This window comes from Montipora foliosa, chromosome 3 (assembly GCF_036669935.1).
Source record: "Montipora foliosa isolate CH-2021 chromosome 3, ASM3666993v2, whole genome shotgun sequence".
Taxonomy (NCBI): domain Eukaryota; kingdom Metazoa; phylum Cnidaria; class Anthozoa; order Scleractinia; family Acroporidae; genus Montipora; species Montipora foliosa.
In genome coordinates, this window is record NC_090871.1 from 54,713,513 (window position 1) to 54,733,664 (window position 20,152).

The window sequence follows — 20,152 nt, forward strand, 5'->3', positions numbered from 1 at the left end:
AGTCTAAAGTCTTAAGCACAAGAGAAAACAATGGCAAAGTAATCTCTTATAACCCCATGACCCAATTTTCTTTGCAAAATTTCCTCCCTTGAAGGACCACATCATCTCCTTTGGTTGTCAATGTATTAGGACCATACATGTGAATGTTAAAGCTCAGCAATTTGTACATTCCTATATTTGCTGTCACTTATTCACACTGCAGTTCTTTTTGGTTGTTAAAGAAATTTATATTGTGAAGATGATTTAAAGATAAAGATAAAATTTATTAGTATACTGTACTTGAATGGTAAATTTGAATTTGAAAAACTCAAGCTTGAACTAAGTTAATTTAAGTATTTTTAACAATAAAATTATTAAAATGAGTAAAAATTTGCAGTCTACATACAATCTACAATCAATTATGCACAAGAAAGCGTAAGTGGTCAGGGCTGTCGTTAAGTTTTGAAGTAGGTGTAACAATCAAGATTTCACCCATAACATGTAAATACATGGCCAAAGGCCATGTAAAGAAAGGGTCAAAGGGCCTGAGCCCCTAGGAGGGTCTAGTCTTAGTCTAGAGGCATGATCCCCCAGACAATTATCAAAATTAGACCCCCTCCCCCCTGAATTTTCCTGCACTCTGAGCTTCAAATTTTATATTTTCACGATCAAAAAGTGATGAAAATAAAACAGGGAAAAAAGATAAACTTTACAATGAATAAAGATATTTACTAATCACATGGAAATGGTCATGCATCACAGAACCGTGAAAAATGGTCAGCAGAATCCCATTTACATCAAGTATGGTACTGCGTTGATAATGACTTTTTGCTGAAAATGGCATCGGAATCCAACAACAATCGATCGGGGGTGTTCTCCACAGCTTTTTTACGGAAAATGATTGGATTTTTACCAAGAACATATCTTAGAATCAGGATCACAGACAACACAAGGCAGTAATCATATTTTCTTCAAACGTAAATGTTTATAAATAAATTTCAATTTGTTTTGTGCCATGCAAATTTATTCTGCAGCAACAATCACCCGTAACATTGACTGTGCTCAGCCTTAACAGGTGTTACGGGTTAGGGCCCCTAATGACAGCCCTGGCTGCTATTGAAGGGAACGATAAATTTACAGTTCTAAACTGCAACTGCACCTAAAAGATTAAAGGGATTTTAAAAAAATTACTGCTCAAAAAGGCCTACCTCCTCCTTTAATCTGGGCTTCTGAAAGGATGCAGAAAAAGAAATAAAGATTATGCCTAAATTTTTACTCATATTTAATATGCATCTGATAAACATGCTTTGATTATGCAGAAATTACATCGGATTATGTGGAAATTTAAACAATTCATAAAACTAATAATTAGACCCATCCAATGTACATGTATTTACAAGCTTAATAATATGGCAAATCAGGACATGAAGTTGCGACCAATAAGTCGCATTTGCGACTGGTATTTTTTCCCATTGCATTTAAAGTACCTGGAGGAATCACCAATTACCGTTGAAATAAAAGGGTTAGCAGTTGGCATTTTAATTGCCACAACTTTTGCTAAGATAAAGCAACTAAAAAAAATTCCTTTTTTTCTTTTCATGAATGTTGTTTGAATTTGAAAATATGGAGCAAAGTTGTAATGTGGTTAGACCATGATCCATTCCCTCGATCTCTCACCATTTTAAGCGATTTTTAACACACATTGCGGGCTCCTATTTTCCCTACGATTACAAATGGTACATATACTCCGGTAAATTAGAAGCAACTAAATTTTCATATGGATTGTCGCAAAATTGCAACCACATATATATATTTTTAATTTCGAGCCCAGGGTATGTTATGACATTATAATTTATAACACAGTTTAACTAGTGCCCAGGCTCAATAATTATTGCTGAACATTGTGTGGAAACTGCTTGTAAACGACCTTTCATCTTGTGAACGAAATGGCATGTTTTCTTTCGATGTTCAAGAACATAAGCATTTCAAAACAGTCAACCTCTTTTGCTTTTATGTTTGCGAGGATGGTTAGCAGCTGCTTTATCACTGATATCAGGCATTTCTTCTGTTTTATGCAGAAAGTATCGTAATTATGCGGAGGATCCGGATTGTAGGGAATAACGCAGATCCACATCGCTGCATCCCAGCTGTTAGATGGCACACTTAAAAGATTATTTGTGATATTTGTTAGTATTGTACATCCTATAATAATAAGTTTCTTTTAGAAGCACACCACATACATGTACATGTAACGTTTACCATGTAGACTACAAAGTCTTGCATACTTACTGTACATACCTGCAATAACTCTTTAACTTATAATTCAGAAAAGTCTGGAAATCACATCTTTCGTCAAAACGTTTCCTCCTTCCAAGAAAACAAAACCAAAAATAAGCAGCGAGAGATTTAAACATCACTACAGCAGAGACAAGATCTCGAGATACTTGGATTTCCTACGGGTGGTGCTAATATTAATAAAGAAATATTTTTGCGCGGTTCAAAACTATGCAGAGAAGGCAGACCTTAGCAAGTGCTAAGAAAATTGGGGATAAACACGCATTTTTCAGAGATAATTAAGCTTCAATTTGGAAAAGAATGCCATATATTGTATTTTAAAGCTTTTTACAAATATTGTTGATTAATTATCTTCGAAAAATGCGTGGTTACCCCCCAATTTTCTTTTTGGATTTCAATAACAATTTTAATGTTAAGATTCTGCTTTTCCTGCAAATTCAGTACACCACCCAAAAATACCGTTGTGTAAGTAGGCACCGTCCTTAACCTTACAATTCGAGGCTCCCTAAAGTTTCTGGGCCGTGCACAAGCTGGGCACTAGTATGGTGCATTCATGTACATGTAAAGAATGAATCGCATGTTTTTCTGATTTTGTGACATCATCGAGACCAAATCTGTAAAATTACATGTAACTGCTAATTTTCTCGCGTTCCCTTTGGTATTTTTTTTTCCATTGGTTTAGTTCTAACCACATACAGTTCCTATCAAATAACCTATAATTATTTGTTAAAATCTCACAGAGCTAATGAAATATATTTAGAAAAATTACAAAAAACAGAATATTGACTAAACCTTCTGAACGACCTTGACTATTTACCACTTCAAAATGTCAGGCAATATCATTTTTATTACCTGTATGTGGCAAAGAATACAAAAATTTCAGCACAGGAAAGTATAAATATTAAGGAATTTAGGGCAAAAATAGGAATTTTTCTGCCTCTTAGTAGATGTGACGTTTCCGTAATAATGGCCATAATCCAAAACTTGACAACCAGAAAATAAGCCTTATAATATCGGTACCCATACTGGTAAAACTCTACAGGGAACTTTTAAGAAAAACTGAATAGGTTTCCTTTTGTAATTCGCGCCCTGTAGAGCGGGTATTCTCTAGGGAGCCACCTTAAGTTGCACATCTAATTCAAAAGTTCAGTAGGAATTGCTGTACCCCTGAGAGCTACAAAGAAAAGACTCTACACAGGTGTAGTTCAATAAAATTAAAGAAAGGCCATGTACATCACACAGTATTCATCTGTTTATTATTTGCACAAGAATGGAATTTTCAATTTTACATAAGAAATGGTTTGCAGCCAGCCAAGCACAAAATACAGTGATGTCAAGCTCTGGAGATCTAAACTCTGGAGAACTTTTTTAACCAGATCCCAACACCACCCCCCCCCCCTCCCCCCTCCACCATCAACTGCCCCACTTCTTGCCATTTGCCCACTTCCTCCTCTCCCCCCAAAAAATGTATCACTCACCCACCCACCTCCTAAAAAAAGTTTCTAAATAATATCCACAGGGTGGCAATGACTTGCGGGAAATCAGGCCACTTACATCTACATAGATCTACATCTACATGTTCCAGCAAGTGCTCGGCAAAGTCCTATTGACTTGTGGCTGTTTTTGCTTGGCCTCACACACCACAAGCCTTTTTAGAGACATTACACCAAGCCGGCCACTTTTGCTGGAAAGAACATAATCACAGAGGACAGCCACAACACCGGGAATTTCATCCCCTACTCTTCTCGAATAGTGTGTGGGTTCTTTAAGGTCCCACAGAGAACTTATAAACATGGAAGATATTTGTGAGACGGGACCTACGGTTTATGGTCCTTATCCGAGAAGACTTGAAAGTATAACCATTTGTGGATGTAATTACAAATGTAACACTTTCTCCTCAGTCACTTTAAGACCCTGAGTGTTGGTCCGGCCGGAGTTGAACTCACGACCTCCTGCATGGCGGCCCGGTGCTCAACCAACTGAGCGACTGGTGCGCTTCGAAAATTTTCATTGGTTAAACAGAGAATGATCCAATATCCTGAAGACAATCAGTTATATGTCCGTGATAACAAACAAAGGCAAAGCTTTAAGAAATGGTGAAATAAGTTTTAAAAAGTTGAAATTCTTTTAACTTCAGGATGCAATTTGAGCCTACAATGGATCAAAGCCTCTTTTATCCAGGAGATTGATGACCCTTTCAGGACACCAAGAAATTTGTTCTATATCCAGGAGACTCCTGTATAATCCCGGAGAGTTGGCATAATTGGAAATACTCCAGGGGCTGGTTGCTCGAAGCCTGGTCAGCGCTAACCGTTGGTTAAGAGGTATCAAAACCTATAGGTTTCATGCTGGTATTTAACGCTGGTTAGTGTTAACAATGCTTTGAGCAACTGGGCCAGGTGCTTAAATATATGATAAGACGTTTAGGACCTACATGGGGATGTATTGTAAATCGATATGCAAGATCATGATTCTCCTGTGTTTCCAGAAAGGAGATTGCCCTACGATGATTGCAATCCCCTAATGCACGTAATGACTCTTTTATGTCTAAATAATCTTTCATTAAACTTTCATTGATTATTGCCCAAGAGGCAGTGCCGCGTGCCATTGATTACCATGGCTTGCAGCCATGGCTCGCACATGGTCCTCACTCGACATGTTTATCATGGTACATGTAAGTGAGGAAATTGTCGATTGTTTTTTTGAAAGTACATGTAAATAGCCTGAAATAGCCTAAACACCTCTAGACATCTTGGTACTCAATAGAAATAGCTGTGGTATTTGCATTAAATGTTGAGTAAATCTTTCAGTTTTGTGTGGGGTTTTGCTAAATTTTCTGAATTGTGCGTTATTGTGCGGGTTTGACCGAATTGTGCGGTCACTCACCAGCGTACCCCGTAAGAAGGCCTGACAAAATGGTACACGCTCTGCTAGCTGGTACATACCTGCTATTACTCTTTAATTTACTTCAAAAGATCTGGGTATCACATCTTGAGTTAAGAAGTTTCCTCCTTTCAAGAAAATGAAACCGAAATACATGTAAACAACTATGTATAGCAGAGACAAGAATGCATTGCATGAACTTTACAATAATGCTCTTTGTTTGTCCCTCCAAATTGAATAAGCATTGTTTCCAGTTTCTCTTGGGACTTACCCAAGGAAGCATCCTATTATGTGAGTTAATTGCACAGTCCTCTAATGTAAAAGTTGACTAATAAATGCTTTTAAAATACTGGTACTACATCACCAAGAACCATCAAGAACGTGGTTGATGGTAAAAGGCAACATTTGTAAGTAGTCAGATGTTTCTGTTGCTGTTGTTATTGTATATAGGTACAAAAAAGGCAAAATTGCTGCCTTTTTAAATTTGATGTGCATACAATGTAATGTTTGCATCCCCAAACATGGTCATGATTTTGATAGAGTTGTAAGGGCTACAGTTTGAGTTGACTTGAGAGCCTTAAGATGCCAAATCTTGGTGGGAAAATGCAGCCGTCACATGTACATGTAAAATTGTTGCATTTACATAAGTGAATGTGAATGAGGGTGTGGTTTTTTGTTGTTGTTGTTGTTGTTGTTGTTTTTTTTTTTGGGGGGGGAAAATCCAAAAAGCAAATTCTTGAATCCAAAAACAGATTTTGCGTTTTTTGCGAAATCCAAAAACGGATCATGAATCCAAAGTATCCACACCCGAAGATGATACATGTACATGTACTTCCGAACAAAATTTAATCTAAATCCAGATTTTTGAGATTCATCACTTCAGGGTGACAGTTTCGCCCAAATGTTTTTCTCGCGCCATTTTTACCATAAGATCGAAGACAAGAATAGGTTTCTGCAAATTCCACACCAGAAATAATACACTAAAAGTTTCTTGACAGCAATAAATATAATATTGTTAGCACCTTTCCTACCGCTAAAAATACCCTTTGTAATCAGTTGCATGTTTTTCGTCATTTCTGTTTATCGATCGCTTTTAAGGTATTTTTTGTTAGTGGCATTTTCATTGAAGAATTTCTTCAAAACAAACCAGTTAATGTTATTGCTTGCGAACAACGACACAGAACACAATATGTGGGCCAAGTTGGGCAGGGAATATGCCGGCAAGGCTCGGATGACACCCACCGGCCAGATGGACAGGATGAGGGGCCTCGGCACATGTCGCTACACCAAGGGGGTACCTCATGCCTGTGATGCAAGGAGGGCATGGTGGCTAGCATAATGTCCTGGGGCCAAGTTAACCCAGTTCAGCAGTAGAACAACATGCCCCCTCCCTGACGGGGCTTCAGCACAGGGCTGAAGGGGTGCCGCAGGCAGCAATTCCCTGCCCAAAACCCGAGTAACGCCAGGGGTACCCTGTGCTGAGGCTGATCTTGAAGACCCCTTCTCTACAAAACTACAAGAAGAAAGAGGAGCAAGGCCCTTGATGGCCCATGGGGAGGAGAAAGACCGATTGACAAATATGGGGGAGTGGGGTGGAGAGGTTCGGGCCTGCTTGATTAAGTCCTAATATGATGCAATTATCAATCCTTTTTTTTTTTGGAAGAAAAAAGCAGTGAAAGTAGAATCCTAAAATATGAACTACAAACAAGGATAGACCCTGTAGCGTCCAAGTCCCAAGACACAGCAAGTTTGTCAAGCAGTTGTATGAGTAAACAAACAACAAAGTTAGAGTTTATACGTCAGGACAAGAAGCTGGATTCTGCGGCACAAGTAAGTTTGTTTCCTTTGGCATCAAGATGCAGCTCTGGTAGGCAACAGATTTCCAATGACCAAGGAGTTAATCAGCCAATCAGGTAGCCCAGCACACCAGCTGTGGATGCAGCTCCAGTGCGAAGCTGTGAGAGGCGTAGTGGGTGCTGTTTACTAATGATGTGTAGGAGAGCTTGCAAATTACTAGTAAGGAGGAGAGGGTGGGAGAACGTCCATCTGCAAACTGGAAGAGGGGCTGGGTAGGTCCTTGTGTTGATATTTGAAGCATGTAGTCTCTCAGGGTGGTGACAGCGCAGACCATTGACTTTCATTGAGCAATAATGAGCGAGGAATTAAACTTCTATGGCCACAATAAATCAGCAGTCAAAGATCAAACACTAAAAGAACGATTGGAGGAATTAAACTTCTATCACCACAATACATGTACATTGTGGCAGTCAAACATAAAGCACTAAAATAACAATCAAAGGAATAATTTAACTTCTAAAGCTACAATAAATTCAGCCGTCAAATTACATGTAAGACCAAACACTAAAATAACAATCCGAGGAATAAAAACTCCTATGGACACAAGAAATTCAGCAGTCAAAGATCAAACACTGAAATAACAAACAAAACTTCTAAGGCCACAAGAGATTCTCAGCAGTCAAACAGCAAAGACTAAAATAACAAGCAGAGGAATTTTTAAAAAAACTTCTAAGGCCACAATAGATCCACAAGGTAAAGATCAAAACACTAAAATACATGTAGCAATCCAAGGAATAAAAACTCCTATGGACACAAGAAATTCAGCAGTCAAAGATCAAACACTGAAATAACAAACAAAACTTCTAAGGCCACAAGAGATTCAGCAGTCAAAGATCAAAGACTAAAAATAACCAGAGGGATTAAGCACACAAGCAGAGGAATTTAACCTCTAAGGCCACAATACATGTAGATCCACAAGGCAAAGATACAAACACTAAAATAACAATCAGAGGAATTTAACTTGTAAGGCCACAACAAATCAGAACTTAAAGGTCAAACACTAAAACAACAATCGGAGAAATTTTTTTTTTTTTTATGGCCACAATAAAATCAGCAGTCAAAGATCCAACCCGAAAATAACACTCAAAGGAATTAAACTGGTAAGGCCACAATAAATTCTGGACTCAGAGGTCAAACACTAAAATAACAATCTGAGGAATTATTTTCTTTGGCCACAACAAATTCAGCAGTAAAATACCAAACAGTAAAATACAGTAACAGGCAGAGGAGTTAAACATCTAAGGCCACGAAAAATTCTAAAATTCTGAAGTCAAAGATCAAACACTTAACTAACAAGTGGAGGATTTAAACTGCTATCACCACAATAAATTCAGCAGTCAAAGATCAAACGGTTGTCCAGGGTTATCGAACGTCGGCATTTGGCCATCGGGGCGGACCAGGTGATGGTGTGTTCAGGTCCCAATGCCAGTGCTAGATCTTTGTTATTTAAGCTTTGGATGCCAGAGGGTCTTGTTTGTTTGACGTCATCGCCGCCATGTTGATGCACAAAAGCAGAAGATCTCTCAGTACAGTGTAGCTAACTTTTGGTCGTCCAACGAAAGTGGTATACATGTATTTCTCCATTGTTATTGGTGTCTCTAGAGGTTGTGTGAAAACGTCCTATAGGAAGCGACGAACAACAATATACCAGATGGATAAGTAAGTGTTTCAGTTTTGCATTGGCGGGAAGTTGACCGCCTTGCATGATTTCGTGGAAACCGAAACACGCAGAATCGACTCGAGGAACAGGGAAGTGGGAAATCAGTTCGGCTTTGGTGCCAGTTATGTGCAGATAGAGAACGTGAAGACGAAGACAAAGAACTTCTGTCGACAGTGAAGTGAGATTTTCCCGACAATGATGGCGAGAGCCTGTGGCTTTTGAATTGCCATGCAGAAACACAATAATAAAATTTGTAAACAGTAAAGGTACTCCTTACAGTAAACTAAAGAGATCACAGAATAACCTCTGAAAATAGGACTTACTCCACGTAACAGAGGCAGAAATGAAATGCCTTCGCATTACAGGACATGTGGCTCCAAAGAGGCCACCACGTGAAAGGAGCAGGACATGGAGACCGAGGGCTCAGAGGTTATCGTTGGTAAACATTAACTTTAATTTTATACTAAAATATCATTTACCGTAAAGACTCGTGTATAAGCCGCACCTTTTTGCTTAAGTCTTGGGCCAAAAATCATGGGTGCGGCTTATACACAGGACCATTGCTTTTAGAGGGAGTAAACTGGCTTGAAATTGAACTGAAAACCTTCAGTAACTAAACATTAAACCTACTGAAACCTGCTGTTGATCACTGCTTACAGTGGTTAGTAGTAGTGGCTCCCAAAGGAGCAGTTTGTTTGCATCTTCAGGTTCAAAACCCGAATCTTCAGTTCTTTCAAGCGTTTCATGTCCAGACTTCCCTTGTTAAATGACTGCATGGTTACCAAGCAAATGTTTTGCATCGTTCTCCTGCGCTTTTTTCGTGCAAATTCTATCATTTTCATTTCAACTGTGGGCTTCAGCAATGAAGACAACTATTGTCAGTCACAGGGAATAGGGAAATTGATTATAAAGAAACTTTTAAAAGGTACATGTATTTTCAGAGTTGATTAACTTATTAATGTTGCTGCACAACATTAGATTTTGTGGGAACAAACGACCAACTTTTTTTACACGATTGCTTTTTTGGAGTTCTTGTTTTTTCCACAATCATGCTTGAAAGTTGGGGGTGTGGCTTATACACGAGTGCAGCTTATACATGAGTGTTTACGGTAACTGCAAATCTTTTTTTGTTTTTTTGTTTTTGTTTTTAAAATGGCACGAAACTCTGGGTTTGCTTGTCTGCTTGTTTGCGCTTTTTTGACGCTGAATGATCCATTGATCTAAGAACACAAACACGTTTTTAAATTTTCCCAAAAAAAAAAAAAAACACCCTGCATGTGTCAAATAATTGCTGTACGTTAATTAGTAAAATTCAACATAAGATGAATAAATAAGTTAGAAAGCAAGAATTCACTGGTGGCACAAAATTGTGATTTAAAACATTAAGAAAGAGATTTGGTGATGGTTTTTAAAGAAAAGTGTGAAAAACGTTGAGAACAATTAATACTGATAAATTCACCTAAATTCTCACCTGTAAGAATTAACCTTCAGTTGGTGGCACTGCTGCCTTCTTCTCAATCCTTTTCTTTCAATTGCCAAAGCAACCCTAAAAAATAAATATTTATTGACATGCAAGTCTAACTCAAGACAAGAATACAATGTATCATTTAGATGAAGTTTAGTAGTACTTCTGGAATTGTACTGTCTCTTGGCAGTTTTTGAAACAAGCCCAGTCATGCATTTACATTTCCTTTTACCATTAATTCCCCTTTCTCCGTACAAAGGCATATTTTATCATAATATTTCTCAAATTGGGAAGACAATTGGTTAAAACAATGGTGAAGGCAGCCTGTCTCGAACAACAACATATTTTCACGCAGATTCATTTTAAAAAATACAGACGTACAGAAGTTGTCAAAATTTATTAGTTAAATACCTTACCTTGCACAAAATGTAATGGATGTTTTATTCGGGAACGATAATTAATCTGCGCACATCAAGCTTTTGAAGGCCTTTACAGTCAAGCTATGTCACGCGTGACCAGTTGTTTTGAAATTTGAACCAAGTATTCAAATCTACGAACCAGTTTTGAACTTTGCTCTCGCGGAGATTCTGAATTCCCGTGGATATTTTTCTTTGATGTACATAAAAAAATAGTTAGCCAAGAACTTTCGTTTTATTGTAAAATAAAAGGTGTTTGAAAAGAGAAAACTCTTTGATGTGTTTGATGAATTATTGTTCAGTTATTGTGCATTTTTCGCAGCAACTTTCAGAAAAATCTTCAAGATTCCATTCAAATCTCGGAAGCTCTAAAGAGGAATTCGAATGTTCATTCACTCTTGTGGATACTCATGATCACGCGTGACACAGCTTGACTGCAAAACGAAAATGAAAATGAAAGTGAAAGGGATATTTTCGAAGTTGCATGCACTCAAGCATCATCCATATCATCGATGCATCATGAATCACGCGATACTAAATTACTGTGAAATGTTTCACCTCTACTAAACGAGGCCATGGTAAAGTGATCTCCAAAGAGATAATTATTCCACAAAGCAAGCTGTGGCCGAAGCAAACTCAACAGTACTGAATTAAAGGCGACCAAGGAGAGATCTTATACCCCGGCGAAGAATATGAACATTGCGCACTTGGCCTGAGTGCGATTCAGAAACTGTACGTTAGCTCCCCAGCTGGGGGAAATAATTCCGCCTTTCTCTGCAATCAGCTGTTATTGCAATCATATGTATAATAACAAGGAAATCTGTAATACAAACGTGATTACCACAGATCAAATCTAACTTGTAGCTTAAAATAGCGTAGCAAAAAATTGCCTCAGTAGATACTCGGCTCTATGGCTGAATCATTTAGTTTATGCATTACATTAAATATAAGAACACAAACCTTCATCAAGCTACAGCTTCTCACGAAAAAATCAACGTCCAAGCTCCTTTCTCGAGCTCTGTAACACGCTTGTGGAATCAACAGGAAGATTCAAGCCGCATCCAGACAGTCGGTGGATGACGTCAAAGAAGGAGCTTTTCAGCTGGGGTAGGGTGAGAAGGCGAAAAGATTTTACAAAGTAATGGCGTAGACCTTTTTGTGACGGAGAAATTTCTATTTCCATGATCTTTACTTGTCTCATAGTATTTTCCTTCATTTTAAAGCGACATTGGCAAGGAAGGATAAATCGTTATGGATCGCCTCCATTCTTCCCCTCCTATCTCTGCCAAGGTATTTTGATATTTTGTGATAATTCTGTTGTGACACACATCACCAGATCACGTGAACATCGCGTGAAAACAATTACCCAGTGACAAAACATGACGAGCGAATTTACTAACTGCAGAATTTTGAAGCTGCTCCTCTGAAGTCTATGAAGTGGTTGGATACGAGGATACGCAGTCGAAAAGACCATCCCTCCAAAGTAATATTTTAAGTATATTCTGAAGTGGATACACGCAGTCGAAAAGACCACCCCTCCCCACGTAATCTTCCAAGTATATTCTGAAGTGGATACGCAGATACACAACCGAACAGACTACCTCTCTCAAGTAATCTTCTAAGTATATTCTGAAGCTAAAAATGTAAACGAATGCTTAGGCCTAACCACTGAAACAAGCGCTTAGGCTTAATTTTTAAACGAGGGCTATATTCTTAACCGAACCGTAATGCATCAGTCAATTCCAACTGCGACCCGGGGGCCGGGCATTAGCCAATCCCGAGGGCACCCCCGCGCTTTTGACACCCACGTGGTTTGTATCTCCAAAACATGGAGAAATCAGCGCTTTGTGGAGAATTCTTAGGGTGGGTTGGATTGACCGTATTCCGGAATAAGAATACATTGAATATAAGTTAGAAACCTTCGTTTTTACGGAGATTCACATTAAAATTGTCAAACACCCGCTAAAACGCTATTTTAAACACATTTTTATTATCCTTGCTGCTTTGAAACGCGCCAAACATACCGTTTTAATCATCACTCCACGTATTCTTATTCCGGAATAGGGTCAATCGAACGCGCCCTTAAAGGTATGTTTTCTGAATTTTAATATGAAGTTAAGTTTCGCAAAAGGCCGCATTTTATTCATTCTATATGGTATTATATTAGAAAAATGCCTGTTTTTGGAAATATTATAAAAAGGTTTCCAAATTTGAAATCAAGGACTATAAATGAACATGTATAATTAAACATGGGGGGGGGGGGCGGCCGCATTGTATTCATTCTATATGGTATTATATTAGAAAAATGCCTGTTTTTGGAAATATAATAAAAAGGTTAAGGACTATAAATAAATATGTATAATTAAACATGGGGGTGGGTGGGGGGGGGGGGGGGACAGGGCGGAGTTGGAATTGACTGATTGATAAAGTGAAAGTTAAAATTTTAAAAGAGTGCCTAGGCCTAATCACTAAAACAAGCGTTTAGGCTTAATCAGGCTGTAAACGCGTGCTATATTCTTCACACGATCTCGTTACGGCTTCGATGTGGCATGGTGTTCTGCAGTTAAGCCCTCGTGAAGTTCTTTACTAGATCTTGCCATCCTTTGTCATGTTCAATTAAGAAGATGGTCACTCCAAATTGGTACTTTTTCCCCGTCTCAAAGTATTAGTAGGAAGTTAGTGTTATTTTAGTAGCCTCGAGGTAAGCTGATGACGTCACTGAGTCCAACCTGAAGTTTAGCGGGGAAGCTTGGACACACACAAAACTGCTGAGGTTTGTCTCTGTATTTCAGTCATGCCTTTTTCAGCTTTTTGTTCACCAACAAAGATTGCTTAGATAGGTCAGACAGAGACAGCAAAGAAGGTATTTCTTTTAATTCTCCCGGTAAAGAGAAACAACTTATAGCGAAGCCACTTGGTAATCAAGTTTGGCCGAGACAAGAAGTTCTCGCCAAAGGAGGAATATTTGTTTGTTTAGTATCACTTCACTGACTGTTTCCTTGACGAACGAAATACCGTTCATGTTTTCACATTTCCGAGAGAAACATGGCTTACCCCAAAGGATCTTAGCAGAAATTTTCCTGTCTACCAAACAGCGAAGCCGAATTATTTAATTTATTGTGGAGTCTTCCAGGTTGTAGTTTGTCCTGTGGAATCATTGCACAGTCACCACAAAACTGTCCTAAAATAATCAAAACAAGGTTGAAAGCTTAGTACATTGTAGAGGAGTTTTCTAGCTGGGGAACTTGGTGTGGGTGGTGTCTTACTCGCTTCATCGTAACTGCTTCATTGTGACTGCTGTACTTTGGCATTATTACCTCTCCTTCAAAAATACCTTGCAACAGAAGTAAATTTGAAACATTTGGCTTTAGAGTGGTATCGCGTAGCCGTTTGGCTGCTTGTCTGTCTGGATCGGATTCGCTAAAATGGGAACTAAATAGAGGGTCAGGATAGAGGTGCTGGAATCTCACCTATCAGCTAAATTTTCGCCCATTTCTCAGCTGTCAGCTAAATGTTTGGCCATTTCTCAGCTAACAGTTAAAAAACACATCAATAATTCTCAGCTATCAGTTAAAAAACAAATCATTTCTTAGCTAATCAGTTAACCCCATCCATACCCTCTAAATACCATGAGCAAGCCCTAAGCATAGCACAATTGTTTTAACTTGGTGACCCCAACTTTTCATTGCACAAAAGTCATCAACAGGCCAAGATGAAAAAATTCTGTGTAGCGGATTCAGAGCTACCTCAAATTTTCAGTTATTTAAGGTGTCTCTGAATTGGCTTCAAAGACTTTTTTTACTTTGCTGAATGTTTTATTCTGGCATACTGATTACATTTCAGAAATAAGAAATAAGGGTCACCGAGTTCATTTTTGAGATATGAGCAGCTAAAGTCAAAATATGGGGTGTTTTTGCAAGGCTTTCCTGTTTTCACGGTAACGTTTTACGTCAAAAAAAATTATCGAATCTTTTTCAGCAATAATTGGTGTTTGATATGGTACCATAATATTACTGTTAAGTGATAAAGTGTTGTAATGTCAATCCTTCTAATAGGAACGTTTCTTTCAAGTGTTGAAACTGGTTTGAACCACCTTAAGTCACCCATGAAACTTTCAGGTTTCGTTTTCTTGTTGCTTTCGCTGTTAAGTTTCAGACGAGCAAAACAACAGGGGCACCCAACGAATCTGTTCCTCACTTTATCTGTTCCCCAGAGGAATCTTGCTGGCTGGCAAAAATACAGGTGTTTCGATGAGCTGGCTGGGAAATTTTGTTATTGATAGAGGTTTTGCCTGGGAATTACTGACTTTTTCAAGCATTTCAACCCGAGCTGGGTGTAGAAACTCTGAAGACTGAGGACGACTAAAAAAAAAAAAAAAAAAGAACCCCTTCCCTCTCCTAGAGAGTAGTCACAAACATACGACGGCTGGTCAGAGTGATTGCGCTTGTGGAAAAAATCTGTTTTGTCCCGGTCTTGTCGCTTTTGTGCAGTCGTTTTGGATCGAGGGATTTGAAAGCGCGCGGAATTCCTGGCTGGGAAAAAAATTTGATCAGCTGGCTGGGAAACCAAACAATTTTATCTAGCTGGCTGGGAAATTTCTTGTGTGTCTTGCTGGGAAAAAGGAACAGATAATGTTTTCCCAGCAACACTGAAAAACACCTGAAAATGCCTTAATAACATTTATTTTCATTAACTGGGGTATAATAATACATTTTCCAACAAATTGGTCGTTGGGTGCCCCTGAAACAACGGCGAGTCGTTCCCATTTACGCCGTCTTCGTAGCGGCGGTAGGGAATTAGGGACCTTAAGCAAGGACGATGACGTCTTGACGTCTGTGAGAACGTCATCTGAAAATATATCTTCGCGTTATTCTATTGATCTCGCGATTATCCCAAATCGTTCGGCATAAAAAATGTGCACACTCTCTAGGGATAGAATTATTAGGAACGGTGTTGTGAGGTAGAATTGGTAGAAACGGTGAATGAATGACTATGTAGTTAATCATTCCCCTAGGCGTTTTTTAAGGGTCAATAAACAACACTTCTGCTTTTACAGCGCAAATGGCAGTCGTGCACTTTACAATCTTAAGGGCGGTGCCTAATAATTCAAAGGTATTTTTGCGACGTCTACTGAATATGCGGGAGAAGCAGATCGTAACATTCAAGTGTTATTGAAATCCAAAAAGAAAATTGTTGGTAACCACGCATTTATCAAAGATAATTTATCAACAATATTTGTTTAAAGCTTTACATTACAAAGATATGTATGGCGTTCTTTTCCAAACTGAAGCTTAATTATCTCGGAAAAATGCCTGGCTAGCTCCAATTTTCTTTTTGGATTCCAAGAGCGCTTGCTAAGTTCTGCTTTTTCCGCATAGCTTTAAACCGCGCAAAAATATACCTGCTTTAATTAATAAGGACCACCCATAGGAATCCGAGTATCTTGAGATGCGCAGAACGTATGTGCAATAACAAGGTACCGTCCTTAACTGAATAACAAGGAGTTTTACACAGGTGTCCCCAGAACAGAATGAGAGACCAACACACAGGGAACAACGTCCCCTACTCTTCTCGAACAGAGTGTGGGTTCTTTAACGTCCCACGAAAGTCATATGAGACGGGGCCTACGCTTTGTGTTCCTTAGCCCTTATCCGAGAGAACTAGAAAGTCTAACAATTTGCAAATGTGATATCAAAGGGAGCTCTCTGTCCTAAGTTATATATTACAGACCCCGAGTGTTGGTGCGGCCGGTGTTTTGATGTCTCTACTTCCCGCAGAATAGTCCGATGCTCAATCAATTGAGCTAATCTAGAAGCAGTTTCAGAGTAAGAACAGAGCCAACTGGTCAGCGGTCGATGTGGTTGATTGAGGAGAAACTATTGATAGTTTACCATCAGCTGAAGTACTCACGTCCTGCACAACTTCAATTACCACAGGTGCCAAGCTACTCGGGGTCATAATTAATAACAGTTTGGCATGGAACGATCACGTTGTATTTCCTAGTTCAGTTAATTAAAGCGTGTGGGCATCCCCGCTAGAGATCCCCGCTAGAGTAGCACACTACTACTGCACATGCATACATGCATGCTGGACTACGCATGTCCCGCGTTTCATTATTCTTTATAAAAGTATTTACAAGCTGACCCAGAAAGAGTCCAGGAACGAGCTCTAGGTTACATATTTCCTGGTAAATCTTGTGCCGAGGCACTTGGTAGTGCAGGAATAACGCCTTCTTTTCTTGATCACCAGGATGCAATCACAAAACAGCTTTTTGAGTCTATATGTAATAACGAGAATACCCGTAAAATTTGACTGGAAAGGATTTTAAAATTTGACTGGAAAGGATTTTCATTTTACATTGCATCCTTTTCTACAAACGAGGTTTAAACTTGTTTTGTTTTTGTTTTTTGCTAACTAATTTAAAATACACGAGATTCATAGAGTCCAATTCCAAGTTGTCCTTGGGTCACTCGAAGCTAAAGTCACAAGCTTCACTCCATTTTACATGAAGCTCAAAACGGCACTGAAGCCGACGTTTGCCGTTTCACGTAAAGGTGATGCTAAATCTCTCTAATGTCGGCCATTTTACGTCGTCGATAGGACGATCGAGAACGGGAAAAAAAAACACCAAATTTTCAAACGCATGTGCTCAGCGTAGATAGCCATTTTCTTCTCTTTAAATGTGTTGTTCTCGTCGACCTCGCTGATGATGGAATGTCGTCGTTAAATGTGAATTCGCGATCTTATAATCGCGACTATTCTATACGATCGAGAACGGCCAAAAAAAAAAAAAAAAACCAAAATTTCAAACGGATGTGCACGGCGTGGATAGCCAAATTTTCTTCTCATTAAATGTGTTATTCTTGTCGACCTCGCTGATAATAGAACGTCGTCGGTAAATGTGAATTCGCGTTCTTGTAATCGCTTCGTGGCTGTTTTAAGTATTTTAACGTGACAAAGGTGCGGCAAACCTCTCAAGAAACAAACCAGTATGAACGGCGCTCCCGCTTTAGGGGAGAAAATGAAGATTTATCCTCAAGCGCTGACGTTCTCCCTAAAACCTCAAATTTGATCATTTCACGCTGTTGTATTGCTGACGACTGCAAAGAAATGGACAAAAGTGAATAGCATGCACGTGCAGAGCGTGCAAAGCTATTGCTTTTGCTCACTAAATATGCAAATTTGTGACGTTCTCGTTTCCATCACCGTTGTCGTTAGGGACCTTAAGAGGGAGTTTAAGATCTAGACCTGTGGTCGTTTCTTAAACTCCATGTTGCTAATGCTCCCTGGTGACTGAAGAGATTTGAGAAAGGACGACGGTTGCGGCTACGACAACGCCACAAAACGATAATACCATATTGGTTAAAACAGGAAAATACAATCATGCTGAACGTGCGGCACGCATTTCTGCTTATGTTTTTGCGTTACTCTGAGCAAAGTTCATTTAGATGACTGGTTGTGAGACTCTTAAAACTTCAAAAGCGAGTACAGTCACAAAGCGCTTCATGTCAACTTGACTGTGACCGTGCACAATCTTTTGTCCTCGGTTCACAAACTGAGTTTTTAATAAATTAATCGAAACTTTTGATTGGCTGCATTTTGGACAAAAGGGTGTGGCTTAGGCACGGTGAGGACCAAAACAGCAAACAAAAAACATAAAACAAAGAAACTTGTCGAGTTTCATAACCGTCTCCATATATTTGAGGTCTTCAAATTTGAGGATTTGACGACAACGCGAGAGTACATATGTCAACCTTTTACTTAGCAGCCGCTCCTAACCAATTTAGTTTTAGGATACTTTGCCCACATTGTGCGACGTGAACAAGATGGTATAATCGCAAAAGACTTACGATACAGCAAAATTATATTTTGAGGTGACGTTTTTATCGCCGCCGGTTCCCGTCCGAGATCTTAAAGTAGAGACCATAAAGATCTATGACAAAACAACCAAGGTGACTTGACGTCTTTGTTATTTAGGCAGAATACCGCAAATATGTGTTAAAATGCGTGCCGCACGTGCAGCAAGATTGTTTTTCCTCTTCAGTTATCCAATGATATTATTGTTTTGTGGTGTTGTCATTGCCGCAGCCGTCGCCGTTTCTTAAACTCCCTAAAGAAACGATGACGGATGCGGCAACGACAACACCAGAAAGCAAGAATACGATTGGTTAAGGGGGGTGGCACTTTAAAAGTACGTAAAGACAATGTTTGCTATGGAAGCTTTTTAGTTAAAGAGCTCTACAAAACGGTTGCATGGATGGTTCTATGAAGTAACTTTTTCATTGGCAATCTGGCATCACTTCAATTAGAAGGCGCATGCTTAATTAGTCCAAGTCCTCCGCCGTGCGTTTCAGTGAAAAACATGTAAAAACTCTCAGGAAATGAGAGGGAGAGGCAGTTTTTCAACAGATGGTAACCGTGCCTTCATTTTTCGTCAACTGTAGCATGCCATTTCTGTTTGGAAAAAAAGGGGAACTGATATTTTGAAAAGTGTATCAAAGGAGGGCCTTATGACGTCATAATTTTTTTGAGAAATAGTTATATTTTAAATCCACGCAATAGATTTTGTGTTAGACTGTTCTCATACTGTTGCGTTAAGAAATTGCGAAAAACATAGTTAACTCTCTGATTTTTTAAGCATTTTCTGTTTTGGTCACGTGATTTACCAAATATGGTTGTGAGTCGAACCAGACAAAGAAATGTTAAATAGAACACACTCGACGACTACGAGAGCATATAACAGTGAATCGTTCATTTTCATCTTTACTTCAATACCGTTCGTACCAACCCAGTATGTAGAGATTACTTCATGGAAAATGCGCGCGTACGATTTTTATTCACGAGTTGAGTAGTATCAGAAAACGAACGAGTGAGCGCAGCGAACGAGTGAGTTTTCTGATACGAAACAACGAGTGAATAAAAATCGTACAAAGCATTTTCCATGCTGTAATGTGTTTATTTCATAGGTACTGAGGTTTTTTTTCGTGGTAGTGTTTGATAGACAAATTAATTTCGCACAAATGGAGTGGGGCAATGAAAGCAATAAACAATGGTTCCAAAGTAGTCCAAAGTGAAGAGTGCATTTAGTTCGTCGCTTGTCAAAGCTGCCGGCGCTTTGGGTTTATTTACCTTTCCTTGCTTCTTTAGTTGTCTTTGTTTGGACTAAAGAACCTCTCTGTTTTTCTCAAATACCAGGTCGTTTGTTATGCTTGCGGAATAGCCCTTTTTCTTCAGCTGTCGTTACAAGCTAGCCACTAAACTTCGAAGGAAAGTCGGCTCGTATTCATTGCCGTCTTTAGCGCGGACGCAGTTGATAAATTTGTTGATGTATTCAGTATTCATCCAGCTCAACCGCTGGAATAACTTCCATTTCCCTGTCTACGACCTTCGTTTTCAAAAGTCGTTCAAAGCAATCGTAAATCTCATCCAATTTTTTGAGCGGCATTTCTGTTTTCTTATTCTAAAATAAATTCCTCAACTGCGCAAACAGAAGCAAATCTTCCCTCCGCCATTTTTGAAAGTGCGCGGTTTTTGTGCAACGGCTGTCGGATGACCGTTCCATTCGATACGTTCATTCATCACTAGTGAAATTTCGTC

The 20,152-nt window shown here is 39.1% G+C and overlaps 1 protein-coding gene across 14 annotated transcripts in view; it reads right to left on the reverse strand.

Moving 5' to 3' along the window:
* The window catches only part of LOC137997682 (protein NLRC3-like), a 173,339-nt gene extending 161,696 nt beyond the window's left edge, over window positions 1-11,643 (reverse strand). For 7 of the 14 annotated variants that reach the window (XM_068843843.1, XM_068843842.1, XM_068843834.1 and 4 more), the window contains exons 1-5: window positions 11,516-11,643; window positions 10,134-10,220; window positions 5,220-5,285; window positions 2,278-2,346; window positions 1,188-1,208 (exon numbers count right to left, since the gene is read on the reverse strand). The gene's annotated coding sequence lies outside the window, so the exon portion shown is untranslated. The remainder of the gene's footprint in view (window positions 1-1,187; window positions 1,209-2,277; window positions 2,347-5,219; window positions 5,286-10,133; window positions 10,221-11,515) is intronic. The other 7 variants (XM_068843835.1, XM_068843833.1, XM_068843831.1 and 4 more) reach the window with 3 other exon arrangements.
* Window positions 11,644-20,152: the final 8,509 nt, after the last annotated feature.